Here is a 16947-nt window from a genome sequence, read left to right as displayed (position 1 = left end):
TTTCCAGAAATGAAATATGTGAGACGGGATCGCCTCGCGGGATAATTCTGAATTATGTTTGTCCTCGTCTATTCCGCCGCTTCCAGTGAATCGCGCGAGCTGCTAGCCTCTTTCGCCTTTGTCAGCCCTCGCACCCGGGACCATTCGGGTTACCATTCTTCCTACGTCTTCCATGTTTCGATGCGTTCGTTCTCGATTCGTTTTCGAAGAATGCGCCTCGTCGATCTTCGATGCTCCTTCTTCGGCATCGTTCGAGTTAACGGTCGAATATTTTTGGAAATCAGTGAAGGAGCAACGGCGATGATCGTGGTATTTCAAGCGATAAATATCGACCGCGACTTGATGGCGCGACGCTTCCCATCATCTTCGATGTTTTGGTAATAATCCTTGTTTCGGTATAAGCATTGACTTTCAAGTTTGTTTTCTTCAGTAGAGAATGTTTGATAGAAACAGAATTTAGAAATTATTGGAACATGGAAACATTGCAATCATTAATTTTAAGCTTCGATCAAGCTACTTTATTCCTCTCGTGTTTTTACTTAATAGAAGATTATTATATTGGCAGCGACAGGTATATGATTTTTGACATATCTCGTACAAATAATTTCTGATTGAAAAATCATCCCTTGCTAGGGAAGAAAACTGAGATTCCGATAACAGTAAAAATGTTAGGTGACTTCTAGTGAAATGCATCGCAACGGTGAAGGAATTCCAAGGAACTTACGCGATCGGCGTGTTCCACGGGGGCCAAAACGCGATCCACATGTTCGTGGAAGAGAACTACATCGCATGCATCTCCCGATGCATCTCTGAATCCCCCCGGAGTGGAGGATGGCCTCTGGTTCGAAGCCGCGCGTCTCGTCTTTACCCGTGGCGGACAATTATTTAAAAGGGAGGCCGAAATCCAAAGGCGAAACGAGACGAAACGAAGGACGAAGCCGTGTGTGCGCGAGCGGGGAACCAACTGGAGGAAGAAGGGCCTCGTGGAGGCAAAACGAAGAGTTTTCTGACTGGCAGCGAGGTACCAGGGGAAGCAGCAAGCCGAAGAGAGGAGAGATCGGTTCCAGTCCGTAAGAGGGATAAGAGCGGAAAGAAGGAGAGAAAGGAGGGAAAAGAAAAAAAGGAGCACGCACCACCACCCGCTGGGTTGGACGAGACGCATGCGTGCGATCCCATACCCATGGCGTTCCATAGTTGCCCATAAGGCTATCCTCTCGTACCTCTCCCCCTAGATTTCCTTTCCATTTAGATTTCCTTTGCTCTTCGTCGCCCTTTGCTTTTCGGCTTTCTTTCTGCCGTTCGTTCGCGTTGCCTTCTTATTCGTCTCACTGTTCTCTTGAATTTTCTCTCTTTCTCAAGAAAGTCTACTTTTGGAATTTCGTTTCGTTACGAGAGTCTATGGATACTAAACGATGGGGAAAAAGTTTGGGGGCAGAGGACTCTGGTAACTCCGCTGTATTGTCGCGATATCGTTTTTTCACGCGCCTCACGGATCTCCTGTTTGTTCCTTCTTTTTTATCAAGAACAGGATAAACGACGCGATGCGTAGGACGCGACGAACGGCTTAACCCGTCGAACGGATCGCGAAAGGACGATGTCTAGATAAAAAAGGCATTTACATATTCTTCGAATAGTTGTGCCGTTGGAAACTTGATGCTACCCGGTCGGTCTCTCGATATTCAAATCTTTCACGCCATTGTTGCAGGGACACGGGCCAATGTCTTCTTTTTCTGTACCTTTTTTCCTTTTCTTTTCGATCGAAGAATTAAAAGGGGGAATCTTTTCCCTTGGATCTCTTCCATCCTCTTTATTTGTAGCCAGAAACAATCTTTATTAATCGTTAAACGTTACGATCGTCGTATCCTCTTTTTCGATTCTTTTCTGACGGATCTCGGATGATTACGTCGTGATGAATGTTAAGTTGTGTCATTAGAAGTCGAATAGTGAAATGGTACGAAACATAACGTTATTAGATACTACGTTTCTTCAAATTTCACAAAAATGTAGAATGTAAGAAGATAAAAGAAGAAATATTCAGCAAAATATGAGAGTTTCCTTTTAAAAACGGCAATGTTAAAAAGCAAAATTCGATAATGTAAATTGGTTGAAAAAAGTTGCAAATGAAATAAATTTTTTCACGGGATTACGTGAGAACCGTCGATTCAAGGTTTCGCGAGCAGTGAAGTAGAATCATGAATATAGTTTTAAATAGTAAGTAGCAAATATTTCCAGGGATTTATTTCGCCGGCACGTACACGTTGCAACAGAATATTATTTATAGAGGCTGGAGTACGGTCGAGATAAACTTTCTGGTCTTTCCTATCTGAAACACTATTTTACCAGGCTCTGCGCAGGACTGAACGCGACGGCGGAGTTTATTCTAATGAATTCAACCGCGGACTACAATTTTGCACGGATTTACATAGATATATATTTTCAAGGAAATATGTCTTTATTTTAATTGCCTTGACAACCATAGCAATATCGATGAACGATTAAATAACGGAGAGTTTGAGTACAAGACACGTGATTTAGGCCATTACGTAGAGAAAGAGGAAAAATGGGATTTTTAGAGTATTACTACGTTGCAAATGTTTGTGATTCTACCTCTATAGTGTTACTTCAAATAATTTTCAAGTATGCAAAGTATTAGTTTCTAAAACGATAGTTACGAGATAATTTAAATTGATCAAGATATATTAACCAGATAAAATCAAGTTACTGTTCCTTCATGCAACATTGAACTAATGTTATTGATAGAATTTTGCAAGTTACACAGTCTACAATTTACCTAAACCTGTGAGTTATAACCTGCATGCTACCAAGTTGCACATTACTAAAGTATTTGCTTACATCACATGTAGTAACAAGTTTGATAATAAAACTGGTTTTACATGTAAATTTTATTAATAGTTTTATTAATAGAATTTTATGAGTACTTTTTAAATCGACTGGATAGTCTATTTAAAATAAATAGAAATGTAAAGGATATTTATTATCAATCATATCATACTACCGTCGCTTATTAATTACGAATATTATTAATTAATAAATTATTGTATAAGAGAGAAAGACAACTCTTTAATCTAATTTGTTCGAACGATTTTTCCATGCTTCGATCTACATACACATAATAGATACCACAAAATTCGAAAGTGAAAAAGATCAGAACACGTTACGATATGTTGATCGAAACGGAACGGAAAGGCCAGAAATCGAATCACGAAGGGTCAAGGATGCAATGGTCCGTCACAAGAGAGGAAAATAACCCCTTTCCTGCATTGCTTTTCCACTGTATTCTGGCGGCGGATTGTTGGCTGTGATAATTTACGATGTTGCAATGGCCGTGACAAATCTTGTATGCAAACATTGTAAAAAGGTAGACCTCTATAAAAACGGCACCTCCTCCTTAACCTTCGTCCGTCGTTAGTGCAATAAAACCGAACTATGCACTTTTGTCACTCTTTCAGGTAGCGCAATGTCTCGTCACGGACACAGGCGAAGACACGACCGGCCGAATGCCTTCGACCAGACATAAAGCCGACAAGATGCAACCCTTAGTGTCTGCAATTCTGGACTTCTGTCACCGTGATCGTAAACAGCGGCATTTCATCACCTGGTGACAATATTGGATACAGCTGGAGGTAATTGGCGTTCGCCTTTGGTTCGAGTCATTCGTCAAAAAAGTACTTTTTGCTGGTGAAAGTATATTGGAAATACGAAAATTTGTGAACGAGCCTCTAAAAATGCAAACTGATCAACTCCACTTCTTGTAAGTTTTCTAATTTCATTATCTGGACATGTTCTCGAAGAAATAAATTATATCATTGTATATGTTTTTTTTTTGCTGCAAGAAAAACTGCAAGTAATGCTAAATATCAAAAAACTGTAACGTTTAACATACTTCTTTTTATTTTTCAATTTACGGTGTTAATGAATATATGGCTTCTGAGCAACTCAACTGTTATGGAGATATTTAAATGCTCGAAAGCTTTCAAGTTTCTGCAAGAGGGCATCTAGTGGAATTGAAAAATTGGATTCTTAAGTTTCTGTGTTTTATTATACACAATAATAACTTTTACAAAAGTACGCTATCACAAGTTCAAGGCGTAGAATCATCTATAGCCAAGTGACAAAAATTATTTTATATCCTGTATTCTTTAGGGTCATAAAAACGCATTTCTCGAATAATATGTAAAACGATGTTCATAAAATCACTGAAATTACCGACAACTTCAAACTTCGCACACGTATACTTCCAATTTATTTACATTCGTGAACTATCTTGTACCACAGTTGGATCTGCCATTGGGACGAGTAGCATAGTAGTGGAAGCAAACCGAACACAACGCATAGCCAACGTAGACGCGAATCAATAAAGTTAATAAAGCAGCCAAGCTTCCAGTCGGAAATTGAAAGATCAGTTGTCCAGATGCAGCGAGCTTTTTCAATCGATTCCGTCCGATTAATAAGTAGATACATCGGTCAGTGGATGTCGATCCCTCTCCTCTGCTCTATGTTCTACGAGGACAGAATGTTGCGCACGAACTGCAACCAGAAAACGTAACAAACCCCTCCAATTCGAGTATACCTAAACGATTTATCCCAGATTTTCGTCGCGGATAAACGCAGCCTGTAAAAAATGGCCAGCTAATGGAAACGATAACGGGCCACGTGAAATTAGCCGGTTCAACGAATAAAAACAATTATCGAGCGTGGGCTATCGCGCGCGGCAACCACTGAAAAGCGTGGTCCAAATTATTTATGGACTGCGCGTAGTTATTCCGCTTTATTATCCCCGTTCGTTGGTTGGAGAAGGAAAAGACCAGAGAGTAGGAGTGAAAAAACTGGCAGAAGGAAAAAGAAAGAGGGAGGAAGAAGGGCAGAAAGGAGTATCGGTGTCCCGACATCGGGACTAATTATTATCTTGTCCCCGCAGGTACACCTGTAGCATTCGAGACATGAGAAATCGCGCCACTGATCCTCGTCGAACACGACCACGATGGTTCGTATTCTTTCTCTCTTTCTATCTGTCTATACTGTCTCTCTGTCTTCTGGAAGTGATATACAACCGTCAACCCTTTTATGACACAACGCCAGGAACCGACACACCGTTCAAAACCGTTTCGCGTCACTTCTCTTTCGTTACGCCGGTTCGTGCCGCGTAGAGATCGCCACGTTCGTGTATTTACGCGTGACTATAGCGGTCCGCTAAGTGCATAATGCCTGCTTATACCTCCCATTACGACGAAAGCTCCACCGCACAGCACCGACCTGACTTTCAAAGTCTCTATTAAGGGACCACGCGTCCATAAATTTTGCCCCCGAGCCGAGGATCGACTCTTGCTCTCTTTGTGCCGCGTGCAACACATTTCGTATTAGAACGCGAAGAAGGAACAGGGGATACGTACGAGTAAGCGCGCTTCCTCACAAGGAAACGGTAAATTGATTTGCGATTCGGGGAACACTGTGAGCATCACCTGATGCTTGCTCGAAAACTTGCTCGAAGAGCAAAAGTATAAATACCTTTCTATACTTTGACGAATGAGCTATACGCTGTGGTTGATTCAGTTACTTTTATGATAGAAGCGATGTTTGGAGTCTGGATATTTATGCCTAACCCTCTAATGGTGTAACGTGTACTTTAGGTTGAATATTTTGAATATTTTTGTATATTACATTATTTTGTTATATATATATATATATATATATATATGTTATATATATGTTATATATATGTATATATATATGTATATATATATATATATATATATATATATATATATAACAAAATTATTAATTTACTCGTATTAATTTATCGTAAATGGATAAACATTGGTCTAACGATATTATATAAGTAATAATGACATTGATCTGTTAAACATTTGCTACTATGTATATTATACTTTAAGATCGATTTAGATTTAATTTTACGAATAATTCAATTGTAACATTCAATTAGGAAATAAATGAGTATACAACTGATGTATTAACAGAAGAACAAATCTGAAACATTTATATTTTACAGTGAAAGACAAATATGCGATACAAAGTTATTATACGACGTAGAAAATATGATCCGCAATGGATATTTAGCTGGATGATCCAACTTCGTACACAAATTTTTTTTACAATACAAAAAAAACCAAGTAGCTCTTAGTACCTTTTCACTTGCACTCGTAACGCTTGTAAATTATTCCCACTAGACACAATATAAAGACCATACAATAAATCCAAATTTCAACAAAGTTTCACCGAGTTTCTTATTTTCGCATAACCGGCACTCTGTCCTGGAATGTCTGGTTCGAATTTATGTTAATTACAAATCACAGATAAAGGAGTGTCGGCTAGTGATCGGCGTCAAAGAGTCACCGACATTGCACCGACGAAAAGGCAAGGAAGGTATTCGAGGGAAAAGAGGGACAGATCAGGTCGAGGTCTGGGTCTTCTACATATTCATACGGGATTAAAGTTGGTCCTTGGTAGAAGGAGCTAACGAAAAGGAGAAAAGGAGAGCCACGTTGTGGATCCCCGATTATTCATGACACTAGAACACGGAGAAACCTAGTTTGTTTGGACGGTAGAGGGAAACGCGTTCGCCGATTCTGTTGTTTGCTCTTTCGCCTTCCGCAGATAAGATTCGTTTCCGGTACCCGGTGCTCAGATTACCAAGTTAAAAAAAGGGGATGGAGACTACGGTGCGACTAATCAATTCTGAGAGGAAATCCTGCTCTCGAGATACATGGCGTTCCACGCTTTTCTTGACAGCCGCTGAATTCTCCGCGCGGATTTCGCGCGTTTAATCGAGCACGCCCGGAATAGTTAGTTTGGACTAAATGGCAGGTGCTTAGAATGAAAATATACTAGTACGAATGTGAGATTTACGTACTAGAATTTTGTACAGTTGTTGAAATGTATGTTTTCTTTAAAGCTGAAAAAGGATAGAACTTTTCTCGAGTCAAAAGCTAACAAACCAAAGAATACCGTAAAAAGCTCTTGCGCAATTGAATCAGAAAAATAGAATTATTATTGATTCAATCTTACGAATCACAAGTTACAAGTTACCAGTACTAAATACTCTTATGTAACAGTAACAAATTTCGCGATAAAAAATAAACGAATCTTTCTAAATAAATTTTATAAATTGCAGAATCTTTACATTTGATATAAAATTATACAATTATAAAAAACATGTCTCTATAACGTACAGCTTGTAACTTCTCGATTTACCGATATTATCAATCGATAGGTAAATTATAATGTAATGACGACTAGATCAGCAACATTTTAATTATCCTTTTACAAATCGTCGCAAAACTTGATTACTATTTTTAGTCGCCGTATCGGCTCTTGGAGAAGCGTGGCACGCAGCTGATAGACTAGATACAAGAAGCGACATCCCTGTCTCGTATTTCTCACGCGCGTTTCTCCCAGCTATCTTATGATTAATTGTCTTCAAATATTCTGGGGGTCATACGTCTACAGGAGCTCTCCCTGTTAGCCGAGGCATGACTCGTACGCCAGGGGTTGCTTACTCTTCTCCTTTTTCCTTTCCCTCTCCTTCTTTTCTCTTTTAAACACGAGAACCCCTCCTAGCCTGCTTTCCTTGTCCTCCACTACGGAAGACTTTCAATTCGGTCCATGTTTCACGCGCATGGTATTTTTAAACAAGAGCAAGAATGAGTAATGGCGAAAGCGTTTTTTCTTCCGATCCCCGAAACCCAAGGGCTCCGAATATAGCAACGTGTGCACAACTAAACACACTGTGTATCGGCTCGTTCAATAATGAAAAAGTCATTCGACAACCCTCGTCGAAATATTTTATTTCAACGAAGTGAATCACCAGATTCGTGAATAGTGAGGTATGGGTCGCTGCAGTTGAATTGAATACTTGAAATACGAATTGAATTAAATATTCGATAGTTTCATGCAATAATTCGTATACAATTGATTACTCACGAAGATTTTAATAACGAAGACACGCCAAAATTGCCACCTTGTATAAGATAATTATTATATTGTAATATAAGTATATATTATATATATTGCAATGTGTAAACACGAGATATAAATATTTCAAGTAATACCTACATGTAACTTGAGTGAAAATACATGAATAACGTAGAAGTGTAATAATTATAAGAAAATCTTCAATACATCCTCCTGTCTTCTCATTAGTATCGTGATCAATTTAAAAGATTCAATTTCGACAAAATATTACTCATTATTTACTTACTATTTCACATGATTTAATTTATATAAATCTTAAAAAATGAAATTCTGAAACAAAATGGTTGGAAAGCACTTCAAGACAGTAATAATTGCTGAAAATGATCGCTTGCTTGGGAAGCATAGGGACAATACATGAAAAGGAATTCCAATAGCAAAAGTTTGACGAGAAAGTTAGAAAATTACAGCAGCAGATTCAATGTCCAGGTTACGCGTATCCAAAATTCTACCAAATGTCCAAATCGGACAAATTGTGAATGTAAACAACTAAATAAAAAAAAAAAAAGAACGTATCCAGGTCCCTCGAAAATGCCGCTTTATAAAAGGATTATGCGGTTCGCAATTTGGATTATGAATTTGATTACATGGTACTATTAATCGCTTTAAACTCCTTCATCACAGTATCACTGGCTATTGTAAACGCGCAATTCTCCCCTTATTGCAAACTTTCGCTTCCGACAATTTTACCTGGTCCAGGGAAAAGACTAACCATCCCCGACATAAAATCAAGGATTTACCTTGGACAAAATGTAGTTTTACCTACCGTTTACAAATATTAACCTCTGTCTCTCCTGCTGTCTATTTCATTCACAAATTCACAGGATGCCGAAATTCAAATCGTTCTCTTTGCCTCTGGCTACCTTTGACGAATTTCAACAATCGATGAAACATGCGCCGTCGCTCAGAACAAGACAGACTATAAATCTAGGAGGACTGTCGTAATGTAAGAAATACTAACGAGGAATGCGCTTCAGGAGAATGGAATGTTATAATGTAACCGAATACTTAAGCTTCTGGATCTTACAACTGTTTCATTTAGAAAATAAATTGTGCATTTAGAATTATATTTACATATTAAGTGATTTTATAATCGATATGAAGGAAATAAAATTCCAGAGATTAAATATAATACTTGAATTGTAAAATTTCTCGTATTTCTAATTTTCCCGCATTGATCTTAATCCGAACTGAAAACAGTGTCATTTAAATTTGTATATCTATCTAGCACATTTTGCACTTTGCACTTATTGAATTCAACGAATTCAAATCATATTGTTCGTGAAAATATACAACAAACGTCATTTTCATTGTTATCTATTTTTTCTCAGTTCGTTTGTTTTATGCTTATTGAATAAATAAATGCATTATTTAATAATTGTTATTTGCTAAAAAATTAGACAATAATTTATAGACAGTAGTGTCCAGGATATAATCTTTCATATGCCAGTTTTACTACCCCATACTAATGTACCCTGGCATGTACAGATATGACTTTTACAACCATATCACAGTTTACAATTATGCAGGAGCAGGAAAATGACCAGCAATATTTTCCGAAATATTCTGTACCTAGATACTATAATTATGTTTCTTAACTGAATTTACCTAATAATTACTAAACACTATAGCGCGCTTTAAAAAAACAATTGTGACACGAACATTTCAGAACAAAATAAATTCGATAATTCATTAAAACATTTTCTTATAACGAATTTTTATTAATAGATACGTCAATATGTTTGGAAGCAACTATCAAATGATCTCGTCGGGCTTTTGAATGAATTATGGAAATAAATATGGTATATAAATCGTAGTTTTACACAGATTTCGTTAAACGCAGGAGTTACCTCCGGATTAATCGATTTTTGTTTCTCCAAACGAAATTTCTCTGTCGATTATTGATCTGCCTCGTTATTTTCTATCCATTGTAATTAATAGTTCTCGAAATTACATATGGAAATTGCTGATATCCTCGATATCTGGCGTGGAGCTACGGTTGTTTACGCGTCGTGATCAGACTGCTGCATTAATTTTTCGCCGTGACTGGCCGAATATAATTTGTTGGTCTCTCTCTCTCTCTCTCTCTCTCTCTCTCTCTCGGCCAGGTACCCGTTTCCGCCAGTTGAAACTCGAGGAATTCCTAGACACCGCAACGATGTGTTTTCAACAGGTGTGCCTGGTTCGTCGGCCGTGGAATTATGAAGTCTCGGTTAAAGTAATCGGTAATTATAGGTTTCCTTCGGACTCTGTTCGAAATGAGGATCCCCGGAGCCGTCCGATCGTTCCGACTTATCTTATTATACGACTCGTTTTTAGATTTTCAATCGTTTCACGGATTCCACAGACCGAGCCGACATACAGAAGTTTAGAATCGGCTCGCTTCATTCGTGTAGATATCTCGACACGGTGAATCGATATCGAGAGGATTGAATTGCAGATTGAAATGGTAAACGGTTGTGTTCGAACTTAAAGCTTCTGATGGAAACAAAAAATGCAATTCTGTTAATTATCGTATTTATAGCTATCATTCATGAACGATATGGATTTTCACTACTTGTTTATCCATTTAATTCTTCTAAAACTCTTTAGAGTAAATGATAAAAAAGAAAATATCGGTTTGGTTAAATTTATGTATTTCTACATTATATGTATTTTAGTCTGTTTCGACGACAATCTACACAAAATCCAGGCACGATACTAGTACGTACTGTCTTGGAATACTTAGACTTAAAAGTTAAAGCAGATTATTCTAGCGCTTATAACCTTTTACTTTCGCAAAATTCCTCTTCATTAAAAGAATAATTTTTTACTTTTTCGACACCTGTATCATTTACCATTTTAACTCTTCCAACTCTGCAGTTTTATATCGAAGAAGAGTTCAGAATGACCATAGATAAATTTTTAAGCCTTGAATCACAAACATTTGCAATTTCATAGTACTAAAGAATCTTTCATCTAACGTAAATAACACGTTTGGTTACTATATTTTTTAATTAAACAACGCGTGAAACTATTACCTAAATATAAAATGTGCAATATCGTATCACGAAACTAAAGATATAAAGAACATTACAAATCCATAAAATTCCTATGAGAGATTACGAATAGCTGTTTCGATTACTCCAGCTACAAAAATCCATCTAAAGTAGAAATTATTTTCGAGCAGAGTCGCGTCAAATAGAAGGTACGAGGGAAAGGTACGAGAGGCAGAGATACACCGATACGTCGAAAGATCGCGTCCAGCCGATTCGAGACGGGTGCACGACTTCATAAAAGGATACAATGCGACCTACGAGAAGGAAAAAGCTGGGCGAATGGAGGGGAGACAAAAGGGAAAGAAAAAGAAACAAAGCTTCGCGGGGCCAGAAAGAAAAGATGGAAGGGTCAGGAGAAGAGAAAGCAGCGCGCCGTGGGGATCACCCGCAGGGACGAATAATGCCCGGCAAAATGCGGTGGGCCACCCCTTGCCACGCTTTTTAAAAGCGCGCGAGATCGACCGACCCGGACGACCGATCTCCACCAGTTTGGAGGGGAAGCGAAGGGCGGGGAACGGTTAAGATTTCAGTTTAAGTGCCCAGAGGTAACCCGCAGCCGTCAAATGTGGGCGGACGCGGCGGGCGTTTCACCTGCTGTCAGGGTGAAATTTCCCCTGTAGCCCTTGGGTTTCACCGATTCTTTCAAAATTCTCTTTCTCACTCTCCATTCGCTGCCTGCGTCAGATGTACCGGTTAAGAGATCGAAACTCGTAGTATTTTCCCTCAGCTACTAAGCTGATCTCGTGACAATGAATAATAGGTACGAGTATGTATTTACTTGCAATAGCCTGGTATAATGTGTAAAGTTGATAAAGAAAAAATTGTGGAGACACGAAGGATAGAACTGAATTTTCTCGCTAACGATTCTATTAGATTGTCATCTGTAATGTGGATTTAAAGGTTCTGAGAGAATTGGTGCGCTGAGAATCATTGTGGTATAAGGCACGCTGGTGTTGTTGGTATTAGTTATAGGAAAAATAATTATCTAACTGTATCTGTTTTGTAGAATATATACCAGGAAAAGTATATAAAGTAGTTGTGTCAATTTATATCAATGTAAATTCTACAAGTAAGATTGACTGGGATGGATAATTCAATTACTATCTAATCCCATAGTCAGAGTTCATAACTAGAATAATTGAATTACTTATTCGAAAGATTTTATTGATTTTTAAGATCATCGATACCTATTTCGAAGTCCCACGTGTTAGACACCAATTGAGCGTTTCTTCTTAACAGTCCACTTATTATTCTTCTATATTCTATATTCTTCAAGCTATTTTACTCTAGAAAAAACAATAAGAAATTCAGCGATGATGATACGTGACCTGGCAATCCGCGAAACTTGTGACGTCATCGAAGCGACGCGATCTGTTTTTTTCACTGAACGATGATTAATGATACACCCACGATTCAGCGGGCAGTGCCGTGTCATCGGATCCTCGAGGATCAGCCCAAACAACTCTATTCATCGCGTTTCGCCAAACTGTAAACTACTTGCTGGGTTATAAATGGAAGTTTAACGATCGCCAGCGGGGCTGCTTACGATGTACCCGCGACTCCTGTCAAAAAGTCGTCGTTAGAAATTGCCGACTGCGATCGTCGTGTTATTACGATCGATAATATTTGGAGTCCAGTGATGAGCTTAAGATGAATGGGAAACATTTGTGAAATAGACTACGAGAACTAATAATTAAGCAATTGTATTCTTTAACGCTAAAACTTCTGACTTATAATATACTACAATAAGTAACACACAAACTATTATAACTAAAATTATGAGTAAAAATGAATAGATAGAATCATGTTTCTATTCGAAAAAAAAATTAAAAATACTTGTATAATACATGTTTTTAATAATCGCAAAGATCAAAAGTCTCGAACATCATTTTGACGAATTTAGTAGGTCTAGCGTCTACGTTAACGATAAACTCTATGCATTTATGTAACATGAACGCAACACAGAATGTTACATATATAATTCGTTTGATGAAAGAGTGATTAGAAAAATAACATCTAACGTTCTACTTGTCGGGTATTATACTCTTTGATAATTTTAGTTGTTGATGTTAACAGTTGCAGCAGCTATTAGCGTTAAGTTCATAAATCATCCTCAAACATACATGCGCATATATTGCCATTGCAACTATGTTACTTATTTTTAACACGATGAGATCTGATTACAGGAAGCTACAAGTAAACATACTAGTGACGATTTTATCCTTTTTTACTATTACAGCTATTATACCACGTAATAAACCTGATTCTCGAAAACTAATATGCAATAATAAAATCTATAAGTACCAAACGTTTAGAACAATTATGTTGTTCCAAAAGTTCTTTATCCTCGGATTGTTTTGTTTCTACATTACGGATCGGATGTACTAAATCGTTGTATACTATAGGAAGAGAGAAATGCTATCATGTTTGATTCATAAACAGTGACGTTTCAAGCCTGTGAACACGTCAGTGAATTGTCTATTTAATTCCAATATACTGTTGGTAAGTTTTTAAATAAACTACACAAATTTATAATCTGTTGATCTTATAAAATGATAAATATTGTTTTTAGTCATTATTTTAACCACTTGTATATTGTTATTACGAACCTATCCAACTGTCTGCATTACTTACCCATATAGATAAGTGTTACTACATCTATATATATATACAAATATATAACAGAAGAGATATATACATCGGTGATTCGTGAATATATTGCATAGTATTTTAAACATCATGATAAAAAGTTACAAAAACCATTGAATAACATCGTATACGATCTTAAGATTTATACAAATCCAAAGATTAAAAGTGAGTTCTGTATTCTTCCGAATAAAATGTATCTTTGTTTTTAACAATGGATATAATTTCGATGTACTTCTCATCGAGCTTTTAAAATTAAAATCTCTTACACGATCTTGATGTTGATTTTTATCAAAAGCAGAATAAATCATTTCCGTAACTTAAGCAACATTTTTATCAACTTAATGCATAACGAAAACATAACATCTATTGAATATACTTTTCATACATTTACGGCTATTTTTTCAATTTATATTCCAAACAGAATGGTAAACGCTATCTAAACACTCCAATATCACCTCCATAGACACGGCAAAAAGCAACAAGATATCTCAATTTGAAGTAACGTTATGGACCGTAAAACTAAAATTATAAAGTATACAAAATTCTTTCCCGCACCCAATATATGTTATTCAACTACCTACATATTTTCTCTTCCCTCGTCGAGTCGATTATAATGAGTCGATTATGACGCGCAATAAACACAAAACAATAATAACAACGACGGTAAAATGGCCGTCACAAAATTCAGCTGCGCAACGAAGGTTCAATAATACCAGTATCCCGCCGTCGAGAAGTTAATAATAATCATAGCTACGAAGCAGAGGATATTTTTCGCGTATGCAAATACGAGCCGGTAGTGCAATTAGAGTCGCAGCTGCAACTGCTCGCGCGGCCGCCTCGTAACTCGTCTGAACATACGTCGCAACGAGTAACCAACCGAACACGATACCACGATTTCTCCAGGACTTTCTTTAAACGAGGATACTTTGCACCCCGCGTATACGCCTCGGCTAATGTGTTAAGTGGTTGTACACGCGAGTCAGGCCAGCCAGCGGGAGAGGAAGCGTGCGCTTTTATCATCGATTTAGTTGACTCTGATGAAGCTTGCTCGGACATCGAGAAACACCTCCGAGATTTAGAGACGATTAAGAAGCACCCGACGTGAATCGAGGGTCGTGAGAACGTCGGAGCCCGCGAAACTTCGACCCTTTGAACCCCAGTGACGATCCACCGGCGGCGAGATCGTCGCGATGCATGTAACGTATCGCGGAGTTCGCGCCGGCTCGTTTTTCTTCTCTTTTTCCACCCGCCACCCCCGTCGAGCGTAATAACGACGAGCCTCTCGACCACTCTTGAGTGCACTCGCGCGTACGAAGCAAGCAAAACGAACGGTGTACTAGGGAGTGTAATACGTTCCGCTCGTTCTCACATTTTATGCTTCGTTAGCGTGCATTATAGCGCGGCTCGGTTTCGCCATGCAAGCCGACACCGGTTCCAGCAGCACACGGTGGCACCCCCGTGCACGGACAAAGTGGCGTAAAAACCAACGAAAAATCCTCGATCCCGATCGATATCCTAATAACTTTTCTGGTAATCGCGCGAACCTATCGCGTCGGTTACGTACCACGTATCTACTACCTTCGAGTCCTTACGAGGAAACGAGGCAACATTGAGAGAACACGGTGGAGATTCGAGTTCTCTTTTATACGGTGGATACGCGAGCTGCTCATTTGCACCACGATCCCACGAACGAGGGATAAGGAGAAGGAAAAGGAGAAGCAGAAGGAGAAAGAGAGAAAGGTAGAGTCTACCGTGGCTACGTATCTTCGTATTATTATGATAAAATATTTTTTCGGCCATAAATACACGTCCAGGACGAGAGACCCCCGTGGCGCAGCCCACCCGAAGCACATTGCACGTTGCATCGCGCGATAAACGCGCCTCTCGCCTCGTGGTTACACGTGCACTACTCGCGCGTCCGTTCGCGCGCGTTATGAATAAGCCTTGACGACGAAACGCGCGACCCTTCTTTCCCTGTTACCCACGTCGAAAAACGACGGCTATTTGCCGCGATAACGCGTTTTAATACTCGCTCGTATATCGGCGCGTACGCAACACGTCCGTTTGAGGGTAGTTCGGTAATATTCGCGTTTACGAACGAGGTATTCGGGTGGAATGCCTGCTCTCCCGGTGGGTTGAGGATCAATTGCTGTTCTTTATTTTGTTGGACGATTTAATTGATGGGTCGAGTCGAGATTTTTTCTTTTTCACATTATTTCACATTATAATGGTTAGGTATATTTATTGCTAACGTATTGGTAGAAGTTTTTATTGCTTTCATCGATGAGTTTATAGGTTTTTGATTTTGCAAAAATATGGGTGTTTAAAGTAAGAGCGAGATAATTTTTGGTGACGCAGATGAGGTTAATTTTGGTGCTACTACTGTAAATACACGGTTTTCGTTGAGGTTGTGGCTAATAGAGATCGGCGTCGATATATTGGAAATATATATCAATCTCATTTATTTTATTTAAAGACGCGATAAATTTGTTAAAAAAGAGAAACAAACCGTACTTTGTGTTAAATAATTGCATAGATAAGATGACAAGGATATAGTATTTCTTAATAAAATCTTCGTTTTATATCGATACAATGCAATGGCAGGTATATTTTTTCGTGCATGACCAAATACTTATAGACCCTCAAATATACGTATGTACAATTTGTTAAATATTTTAATTAATTAACCATACGTTATCTACAATATTTGCTACTTCTGTAAATAGTGCCTTATATCACGTAGCTGCATGCCATGGTGTTAGAAAATTATTCAGAAGTATAAAAATATCTCGGTTACGATCATATTACGATACGAGTGTTTCAACGTTTCCGAGAAATCGGTGCATGAAACGTAGATCGAACGTTCGAGCTCTATGTCGCAACGACGGATCTCATGACCGCCACGTGACAATACCTGAATTTCGATTGTTCCCGGGGCAAAATGATTTATTGCTTCCTCCGACGGTGTTTTGCCGAATCAGATAAGAGCTCGCGATTGTGAAGATAAAATCCTCGCTCCTCGAGACGCGGATCTTACTTCGACCGATTAAATTTCCTTCCCTTATGTTACGAATTTCGATACTCCATAAAACCGATATCTTCTATATACCGTAAACACGTTTCTTCTAACCGAAGATCGTCGCAAATCTCGTCTGGTTTCAACGCAGTACCAGGCCATTCGGTCCAGGCAAGGATAGCCAGGCCAGGGGTGGAATTAATAATTAATTCACTCGCGTTATTGCTCACTAACACC

Source organism: Bombus flavifrons, chromosome 13 (genome assembly GCF_040668555.2).
Source record: "Bombus flavifrons isolate JBK064 chromosome 13, iyBomFlav1_principal, whole genome shotgun sequence".
In the NCBI taxonomy this organism is placed as follows: Eukaryota; Metazoa; Arthropoda; class Insecta; order Hymenoptera; family Apidae; genus Bombus; species Bombus flavifrons.
This window is presented reverse-complemented; position numbering follows the sequence as displayed.